The following is a 9,440-nucleotide window of genomic DNA, read 5'->3' as shown; positions in this document are numbered from 1 at the left end:
TATAGAGTCTCCTTATCTAGGTTGTTTTGTATAGCTAATAAATACATTAGTTGATTTAACATTTGTATAAACAAGTATTTGTACTAATTAACTACATTAGTATTATTTTGGTAGAGGAGTGTAATACTCGAACCGATATTCAATAAATTAAATGTGATTTTCCGTTGCGTATTTTGAAAAAGAATTTCACTAAGGTAGAAATATATAAATAATGGGTTTGAGTGTTACAATTGGTATCAGAGCCCCGTTGTCTTCGGACTGTGTGGGTTATGTGTCGATCAGAGCAGGTCTGTGTAGTCAGACCAAGTGAGCGTTGTGTGTCAGTCGTGTTTGTCTGTGAGTCATAACTTCTTGTGAATTAAATGTTGTAGATACACTTGCACCTTAGTCACTAATTATCTATCTTACAAATGTATGATAAGTTTCATGAATTTTGTGGACATGTTGTTTTACTTAATTCTTGAAACTTGGGTTTTAATTGGTGTTGATTTATGAATTTGTAGTTTCATAAGTAACGATTAGTTGTGAAGTGTTTGTTTTATGAATTTACTTATTGCTGTTTATTCATGAACCGTAGGTACTGTGAATTGGAATAAGTTATCCATTCTTTTGTTGAGTGTGCGACGTGAATGCTATACTTTTATGTTTATAATAGTTGTGAATGCTTAAATTTTTAACCTTTGTGTGGTTTAAATTCGGTTGTTGTAGTTTGCTTATGTATTGTGAAGATCCGGCATGATATAAAACTGCATGTGGTAATCCGGCATGATATAAAACTGCATGTGACGATCCGGCATGATATAAAACTGCATGTGGTAATGATTTGAAATAATTTTAAAAACTAGTATTATTTCCTGAAGATTTTGGTGAAAATATAGAGTTATTTTCTTTTGGGTAAGTGAAAACTAAAATTTTTCATGAAAGTGAGAAGAGTAGGATGTTAGTGAATCCTAGTGTGTGTTGTTATATGTTTGTTTATAACATGTGCTAGATGATTACTAGGAACTTGAATTGCTATGCGTTTTATGAATAAAAACATGAAGATCTCATAATTCTATGTTGTGATTGTTGATGCATGATTCTAATTGTGCTTTCAAGTCTATAATGATGTTATATGCTTGATGTTTTGGATTTTGTGGATTAGTGAGTCGAGAAAACGAGAGTTTAGTGAGCGTAAGTTCAAAACCGTAGCAGAGCACCCAGATTTTTGGATGTGCTCGCTAGGCGAAGGATGAACCTCGCTGAGTCTCGCTAAGTCTTGCTAAGTCCTGTGAATGTTTTGACTTGTCTCGCCGGGAGCTCGCTAGCGTTTGCTAAGCGAGGGAGCTAGACAAGAATTTTATTTTGTTGATGTCTTGTCCTAAGTTGATTAGATGTGAGATTCTTGTCTTCTTGTGTTTGCTAGGACTAGAATAAATGTGAATATGAATTATTGCTATGCAATGTTCATTTTTCTTGTGTTGTTTTGATTTCCTAACTTTGAGAAGTGAGGGAAGTATAGGTTACTGAAATGCTTGCATGAATTTGTGTTAGTGTTTAGGTATCGTGAGTTAGGTTTTGTCCCCTGTATGCGACATGCGTGTAAACGATGTCGATACTAGTTTCTTCTTTTGGGAAGAATATGTTTAGAGACGATAGAACCGTTAGGTGTGAGCACCGGAAGTTCTAGTGGAAGAGTACGAGTGAGTTTGAGATAAGTGGGGGAGAAGGTTATATCCCTCCGAGATGTTTCGAACGTGAGAAGATGAGATGAGTAGAGATGTTCTTGAAGCGGAATATTCAGGAATTGGCGACGTTGTTCGAAGTGGAATGAATGGGCGCAACAAGTTGTGAGAAACTACTAGAAGAGAAGTTGTCGGGCCAAGTGTTTCGCCGTGGGGCGTTAGTGATATTGGTTAAGTGAGATGAAGAGTATGGAGGCGTGTTTTGTGGACCAAAGTTGAAGTATTTGTTTGATCGAAATGAGTCAAATGTGAGGAAGAGGAAGTGATTATGATTCTTGAGAGGTGATGATTTTGAAGTAAGTTGTCATCCAAGTGGATCGGATGTTGTAGCGGATTCTTGAGTAAGAAGTTTTACGTGAGTCGTGCATATGGTAGTAGGTTGAATTGGTTGAACAATTTGGAATTCTAAGTCTAGTGTGTGAAGTGATTTTCAGAAGAGATTTGAGAAGCTTAGAGAAAGAGATGTGAAGATTAGTGAACCGTTGGTGTTAATTAATCAAGGAAGGGAAGTAAGTTTTAAAGTAGATGAGAATGGAATTGAGAAATATCATAATAGGATTGGTATGTTTGTTGAACGTTGGAAGTAAGGATTGTATGAGTAGTCGAGTTTATTCGAAGATGGAAGTAGGATAACAATTCGAAAGATTTTGTGAGAGGCTTGTCGAAGAAAGAGTGATTGAATTTGGATAATGACCGGACAATTTGTGTCACATGTTGAACGAGAACGTAGAGTCTGTTGGAACAAAATTGATTTAAAAATGTTTGCCCCTAAATCTATAAAGGTTTTGATGATAACAAAGTATTAATTAACAATTGAATGGACTAAAAATTTATTTTAAGTGCGCAGATATAAGCATCATATAAGCTCTGAGTGAAGTTCAGAGGATGTGAATTCAGAAGTTCACAAGCGCTCAGAAGATGTTGGACTTCAGAAGTTACAACATTCAGAGGATGAAGTCTTCAGAACTTCTTGACTGACTACTAAGCTTCATCAAAGTCTGAAGATCTCTTTGAAAGCTGTGAAGATTCCCTTTGCTAGTCAACTCTTCTACCAATGAAGAAAAGGACCTTTCAAGTCTGATCAGTTCAGCTACCTCTGTTCTGTCTGTCCTAACTTGAGAACGTGGGTCTTCAGTTTTGTTAGCTGAATAAGGAAAGTCTTCTCTGCAGTAGTCAAAGTACCTGAAACTCTTTCTTAGTTTTGGATACAACCAAACTGCATCAAGACAGGCTGCTTGAAGACAAAAGATTATCAACTCCAACGGCTCCTTTTGCAACGACTCTTTTCTAGTGGTATATATACTAGAAGATTCAGCTACAACAAAATACACAATTATCAAGATTTGAACGTGCGCTGAACAAACTCTGAACTCTGTGATATACAAGCTCTGAACCTCTGTTAAGTGTTTTTGCACTTTAGTCAAATACTCTGTACTATTTGTATTTGCTCTCTTTAGGTTCATCTAAGAGCATTTGTATATTTTCATATACTTTATTATTCTTGAGAAACTTAAGCTTGTGTGCTTAAGTGTGAAGTCTTAAGCTTGTGTGCTTGAGCATTGTTGAGAAGTCTCTTGCTTGTGTGCTTGAGCAGGTGTAATCTTGTGTGATTATAGTGAACTCCCTTGGAAGTGTAAGGGGACTGGACTACTCTCGTTTTGTGAGAGGAACCAGTATAAATTGCTTGTGTGATCTCTCTCTCTCTCTCTCTTGTTATTATTTGTGTTATTTATCCGCTGCGAACGTAGTTGAGTTAAGAACTTGAAAAAGTTTTAACTTAGCTAAAACACAATTCAACCCCCCCCTTCTTGTGTTTTCACACCTTCAATTGGCATCAGAGCACCTGGTCTGTTACTTTCACTTAACAGTGAGACAGTAAAGATCTTGTGAGAACACTATGTCTGGAGGAGATGATAGTAGTACTAGAACAACCGGTGAAGCCGGTGAGGCCAGTGGAGCTGGTGGTGGTCCTAGAAATGCTTTTGGTTTTGACTACTTGAGTAATGAATCACATGAACATAGTGGCAACAGAAAAGCCCCTATATTCAATGGTGATGCATCTTTATTTGAGTGGTGGAAAGAGAGATTGTATAGCAATATTACTGCTATTGATCATGAGTTGTGGGATTTGGTTGAGTTGGGAGTAACTTTTGAAAACTTAAATGAACATGGAAGATTGTCCATTGAGCATAGAAAGTTACTCACACCAGCTAACTTAAAAATCTACACTAAGCATCATAGAGTAAAGGACATTGTTGTTGGTGCTATTAGACATGAGGATTATGTCAGAATAGAGAACAAGTCTACTGCTAAATCTATATTTGATTCTATGTGTGCTACCTATGATGGTAATGAAAAGGTTCAAGAAGCTAAAGCTAGTCTTTTGATAAGGCAATATGAACTTTTCACTATGCAACAAGATGAAAACATTGAGACTATGTTTACAAGGTTTCAAATCCTTGTATCTGGTCTTAAAGCTCTTAAGAGAAGTTATTCAACCTATGACCATGTTCAGAAGATTCTGAGAAGTCTTCCTATTGCTTGGAGACCCAAGGTCACTGCAATAGAGGAAGCTCAAAATCTCAAGACTCTGAGTCTTGAAGCTCTGATAAGCAATCTCAGAAGCCATGAGATGGTTCTGGATGCTGACTCAGAAACTAAGAAGAAGTCCAAGTCAGTGGCTTTACAGTCAACTAAGACTACTTCTAAGGCTCTTAAGACTCAGCTTCTTGATATTGAAGAAGAATCTTCTGCTGATGGTCAAGAGGATGAGATGAATGAGGATGAGTTTGCTTTATTCACCAAGTTTCAGCAATGGAACAGATTTAACAAAAGAAATTTCAGAGGAGGTAACAGCTCCAGAAATTTTGTCAGCAAAAAGGATGATCAGAAGAACTGCTTCAACTGTAAGAAGCCAGGACACTTTATTGCTGATTGTCCAGAAATGTCTGCTAAAGACAAAAGCAAAAGATACAGCTCAAAGAAGCAACAATTCAAGAGCAAATTGAAAAAGAGTCTGATGGCTACCTTTGAAGAGCTATCATCTGAAGAAGAAGCTGAGGAAGAAGAAGAGGCAAATCTAGCCCTGATGGCTTCAACTGACTCAGATGCAGACTCAGACGATGAATCAGAATCAGATTCAGAAGTAACTGATGAGGTATTTTCTGACTGCTCTAAATCTCAACTTATAACTGCGCTTAACAAGGTCATTGAGAAACATCTCAGAGTGTTGAGCAAACAAAAAGTTTTTCAAGAAAAGCTTAACACTCTGACTGAACAAGCAGAACATTTTCAAGGTCTATATCAAGAAACCCTGAATAGAGTAAATGACTTTGAAAAGGGTTGTGCTGTTTGTCACAAACCTATTGATGAGCAGGAAATAGCTCTTCAACAGTTTGTGCATCTCAACCTTGGTAAGAGCAAAGCTGCTAATCTTGTTTATAATGTCATGAGACATAGAGGAGAGGGACTTGGCTATGAATATGGTAGAACATATTCAAAGCTGAAAACCTCTGCCAAAAAGGTTGGAAAATCTTGGGTTTACTATGTTGTACCTCAGAGTGAAGAAGGAAAGAAATTTGGTACTCTGGAAGATGAGGATAATAATCTGAGAGATTTAGGAAATGACAACTCAGAGGAACCAAGTTCCTCAGGATCTGGGAAGAAAAGCTCAGAAGATAAAAGCTATTCAGAACTTGACAGTATTAGTTCAGATGTTCTGAAGGTTTCAAAATCTGAGGCTTCAACTTCTGGAACCAGAGGAATTCTAGTTCATGAGAAAAGTCAACCTAAAGGCTCAGAAGGTTTTAAAAGAAAGTCAAACCTCAAACCTCAGAGGCAACATAGGACTAAGGTTATTTATGATTCTAGAGTCAGTAAATATAACCAGTCAAATCAATGGACTGGTGATAAATACAAACTCTGGAAGCATAAACAATCCAAGTCCTGGAATAATAACAGAACTCAAACTAAGAAACATTTTCAAAAGAGTTATTATTCCAAACCAAAATCTTTCTCTCACACTCAACAACACAGTAAACATTTGTGGACTAACAAGCGTGGACCCAGAAGATGGGTACCAAAAGCTGAAATTATGTATCATTCAGATTTACCAACTAGGAAAGGATATGTCCTACCTAGAGTATGGAAACAAGTCCTATGCAAAGGAAGAAGGGCTTATGTCCTAGACCAATGGCTGACAAGTTCTCAAGTTAACAATCAGAACTTGATAAATGAAGAGGAAGAATATTGGGATGACTTTATCATTAACTGTGATAAAGAGTTCCATCTTAGTGATTAAAGTTGTTTCTCATACAGCCTGCCACTCAAAGAAATATCATGAAACACTCATGGTATCTGGATAGTGGGTGTTCAAGGCACATGACTGGTGACAAACAACTGTTTTCCAAGCTAACCATGAAAGAAGGAGGTTCTGTTGGCTTTGGAGGAAATCAGAAAGGAAAGATAATAGGTACAGGTACAGTAGGTAATTCTTCCCTATCTATTAATGATGTTTGGTTAGTTGATGGACTTAAGCATAATCTATTGAGCATAAGTCAATTTTGTGACAATGGTTATGTAGTCATTTTTAATAAGGAATCATGTACTGTAACCAAACAATCTGATAACTCCATTATATTCAAAGGTCTTAGAAAGAACAATGTTTATAAAATTAATCTTTCTGATTTGAATGAACAAAAAGTGATGTGTCTTTTGACCTTGAGTGAAGAAAAATGGATCTGGCATAAGAGGTTAGGTCATGCTAACTGGAGGTTAATCTCCAAGCTTAGCAAGCTTGACCTTGTCAGAGGTTTACCTAAAATCAAATATCACTCAAACACACTTTGCGGTTCATGTCAAAAAGGAAAGATTACAAAATCTTCTTTTAAACCTAAGAACATTGTCTCTACCTCAAGACCATTGGAACTTCTTCACATTGATCTCTTTGGGCCAGTTCAAACTGCCTCTATCAATGGAAAGAAGTATGGATTAGTAATTGTTGATGATTACAGTAGATGGACTTGGGTAAAATTCCTTAGAACAAAGGATGAAGCTTATGATGAGTTTAGCATCTTCTGCAAACAAATTCAAAATGAAAAAGGCTACACTATTTTAAAAGTTAGAAGTGATCATGGTGGAGAATTTGAAAATGAACCTTTTGAAAACTTTTGTGAAAAATATGGCATTCTGCATGAATTCTCTTCTCCTAGAACACCTCAACAAAATGGGGTTGTAGAAAGGAAGAATAGAACTCTGCAAGAAATGGCCAGAACCATGATGCATGAAACAAATGTAGCAAAGTTTTTATGGGCAGAAGCTGTAAACACAGCATGTTATGTTCAAAATAGAATCTATATCAGATCTAAGTTGAACAAAACTGCTTATGAATTGTTCAAAGGAAGAAAACCTGACATTTCTTATTTTCATCAGTTTGGATGTACATGTTATATCTTGAACAACAAAGTCCATCTAAAGAAATTTGATGCTAGAGGTTATAATGGTATTTTTATAGGATACTCTGAACGCTCAAAAGCATACAGACTGTATATTTCTGAAACACACACTGTGGAAGAAAGTATGCATGTCAAATTTGATGACAAAGAGCCTGACCAAGTGTCAGAGCTTGTGGAAGGTTTGTCTAGATTTCAGGTATCAGAGGATCAATATTCAGATATTCCAAACCACTCAGAACATCCATTTTCTGAAGAACCTCTGAATACAACAGTTCCTACAGACTCTGAACAACAAAGAACTGAAGCAACTGCTGAACCTGATGTTGATGAGTCTGAAGATGATGAGCCTCCAAGAAATACCTTCAAATACAAATCATCACATCCAGAGGAACTGATCTTAGGCAACAAGGATAGTCCAAGGAAGACAAGATCTCAACTGAGAAATGAGGAATCTTTAGTTGGTCTTATCTCAATGATGGAACCATCAAAGATTGATGAAGCTCTGAAGGATGATGCTTGGATTGTAGCAATGCAAGAAGAGCTGAATCAATTCCAAAGGAATGATGTATGGACTCTAGTGCCTAAACCTTCACACAAGAACATTATTGGAACAAAATGGGTATTCAGAAACAAGCTGAATGAACAAGGTGAAGTGGTAAGAAACAAGGCTAGATTGGTTGCACAAGGTTATAGTCAACAAGAGGGGATTGACTATACTGAAACCTTTGCACCAGTTGCTAGACTTGAAGCAATCAGGTTACTTCTATCTTATGCTGTTAATCATGGAATAACCTTGTATCAGATGGATGTTAAGAGTGCCTTCTTAAATGGTTTCATTTCTGAAGAAGTGTATGTTAAGCAACCTCCTGGTTTTGAAGATGTCTCAAACCCAGAACATGTTTTTAAATTGAAGAAATCACTGTATGGTCTGAAACAAGCTCCAAGAGCTTGGTATGATAGACTCAGTAATTTCCTTCTTGAAAAAGGTTTTGAAAAAGGAAAGGTTGACTGCACACTCTTTAGAAAAACAACCAAAGAAGACATTTTAATCATTCAAATTTATGTTGATGATATTATTTTTGGGTCAACTAATGCTGCTTTGTGCAAGAATTTTTCTAAGATAATGCAGGATGAATTTGAAATGAGCATGATGGGAGAATTGAAGTTCTTTCTTGGAATTCAAATTAATCAGAAGAAGGAAGGAACTTATGTTCATCAATCAAAATATACCAAGGAACTTCTGAAGAAGTTCAATCTAGATGACTGCAAGATAATGAACACTCCTATGCACTCAACTACCAACATGAGCAAGTCAGATGATGAAGGAAAAGTAGATCAAAAGGTCTACAGAGGTATGATTGGTTCCTTACTCTATCTGACAGCCTCTAGACCAGATATTTTATTCAGTGTATGCTTATGTGCAAGATTCCAGTCAGATCCTAGAGAATCTCATCTTACAGCTGTAAAGAGAATCTTCAGGTATCTGAAAGGAACAACTAATCTTGGACTTCTCTATAAGAAATCCAATGATTATGTGCTAAATGGATTCTGTGATGCTGACTACGCTGGAGATAAAATTGAAAGAAAATCCACAAGTGGCAATTGTCAATTTGTTGGTGAAAACCTTATCTCCTGGGCTAGTAAAAGACAAACTACTATAGCTTTGTCTACAGCAGAAGCAGAATACATTTCAGCAGCTAAGTGTTGTACACAACTACTCTGGCTAAAATATCAGTTAGAAGATTATCAGGTAAGCAGTAACAATATTCCTTTATATTGTGATAATACTGCAGCCATTCATTTATCTAAAAATCCTATTCTACACTCTAGAGCCAAACATATTGAAATTAAACACCATTTTATCAGAGATTATGTTCAGAGAGGCATTATAGATATTAAGTTTGTTGATACTGAAAATCAATGGGCTGATATATTTACTAAAGCTTTATCTGTTGAAAGATTTGATTTTATAAAGAAACATCTGAACATGTTTTCAATCTCTGAATGAAAAAATTTTTTTTTGGCAATTAAAGTGTAAGAGGTTATGTATATCAGAACTTATGGTTCAGAACATCTGACACACAAGCTCTGAAATACTTAACTCTGATAGAGAATTTTAAATAACTCAGAGGCTCTGAACTATTTAAGTGGGAAACGTTTAGTATTCTCTGCTGAACAGTTGTCCATTAAAATAGCAGTTACCGAGTAAATTTCTGCACGTGGTCTACGTGTGTCAGGTAGTGGGTGGTTAATGATGATTTTT

The sequence above is a fragment of the Trifolium pratense genome, linkage group LG4 (assembly GCF_020283565.1).
Source record: "Trifolium pratense cultivar HEN17-A07 linkage group LG4, ARS_RC_1.1, whole genome shotgun sequence".
Lineage (NCBI taxonomy): Eukaryota > Viridiplantae > Streptophyta > Magnoliopsida > Fabales > Fabaceae > Trifolium > Trifolium pratense.
This window is presented reverse-complemented; position numbering follows the sequence as displayed.